We start from the raw sequence: 1,333 nt of genomic DNA, 5'->3' as shown, positions 1-1,333 counted from the left end.
CTATTGCAAGAGCCAAGCTGGGTTTTGAAAAAAAAAAAAAGGAAAAAAAAAAACAAACAAACAATACCGTACTTCAAAAAGAGATTTAAATTCCTATCTCAACTAAGTGTGAAGTTCTTGTTTGTTCGTTCGTTTCTGTTAAAGGTTTTAAAAAGGAAAAAGTTAAAAAGAGAAATTATAAAACATAATGATAAGCAAAAATAAGCAGATCACTTTTTTTTTTTTTACTTGTTCGTGTATCTACTCGAACGATCCATTCTTCGTGTATCTACTCGAACGATCCATTCTTCTTCGTGTATCTACTCGAACGATCCATTCTTGTTCGTGTATCTACTCGAACGATCCATTCTTGTACTTGTATCTACTCGAATGATCCATTCTTTTCCTTGTATCTACTCGAACGATCCATTCTTGTTCGTGTATCTACTCGAACGATCCATTCTTGTACTTGTATCTACTCGTACGATCCATTCTTGGTCATGTATCTACTCGAACGATCCATCCATTCTTGGTCATGTATCTACTCGAACGATCCATCCATTCTTGGTCATGTATCTACTCGAACGATCCATCCATTCTTGTTCGTGTATCTACTCGAACGATCCATCCATTCTTGTTCATGTATCTACTCGAACGATCCATTCTTAAATCAGAATCTTTTAAGTAGTTAAAATGCTATAAAATATTTACTATCTACACAAAATCGTGCTGGGTATTGTACTTGATGAATGTGATCATGATACGTGTCTATCATATATAACGTATAAATAGCAAATTGAAATAAATTATAAACTGATGGTCCAGAACATGGCGTTTCTTAGCTTTATATTTACGTGAATTGTACAGTCAAATTGTGACCCTTTGGGCGGGGTCTTTCTGGGTGGGGTTCCTGACCTCCCATAGTGGGCAGGGGGGGGGGGGGGGGGTACATACTGTGTCTTCTATCCCTTTATATCTGTTTTCCAACATGCTTTGTCTTTGTCTTGGAATGAGATTACTGGGTTTTGTCCTGGCCCTGGCCGGAGTCCTAGCTGGGAGGGAAACGGTCAAATGCATAGTTATTGTTTTGGGAGATGATATTTGTTTCATTGTATTTCATCTCTGTTATGTGTTGTTATAATTATTTTGAACGTATAATGTAAGCATTTGATTGTATTCCTCTTTGTTGGGTTTTGTGCTTGTGTCCGGATGAGACTTATATGTCTGGGTGGAGATCCTGACCTCCCATAGTGGGCAGGGAGGTACATGTTGTGTCTTCTATCCCCCCATACCAGTTTTCCAATTGTTTCCTGTCATTGTCTTGGAATGAGATTACTTAGTTTTGTCCTGACCC

At 38.0% G+C, this 1,333-nt stretch overlaps 1 protein-coding gene across 3 annotated transcripts in view; it reads left to right on the top strand.

Annotated features, from left to right (window-relative positions):
- LOC144974403 (uncharacterized) overlaps positions 1–806 on the top strand; it is a 70,345-nt gene extending 69,539 nt beyond the window's left edge. For all 3 annotated transcript variants that reach the window (XM_078917259.1, XM_078917257.1, XM_078917256.1), the window contains exon 6: positions 1–806. This exon is cut by the window's left edge and continues 976 nt beyond it. The gene's annotated coding sequence lies outside the window, so the exon portion shown is untranslated.
- Positions 807–1,333: the final 527 nt, after the last annotated feature.

This window comes from Berghia stephanieae, chromosome 6, assembly GCF_034508935.2.
Source record: "Berghia stephanieae isolate SIO BIC M18660-M18661 chromosome 6, UCSD_Bste_1.3, whole genome shotgun sequence".
NCBI lineage: Eukaryota > Metazoa > Mollusca > Gastropoda > Nudibranchia > Aeolidiidae > Berghia > Berghia stephanieae.
Note: the sequence above shows the minus strand (reverse complement) of the source record. Positions and strands in the feature narration are given on the sequence as shown.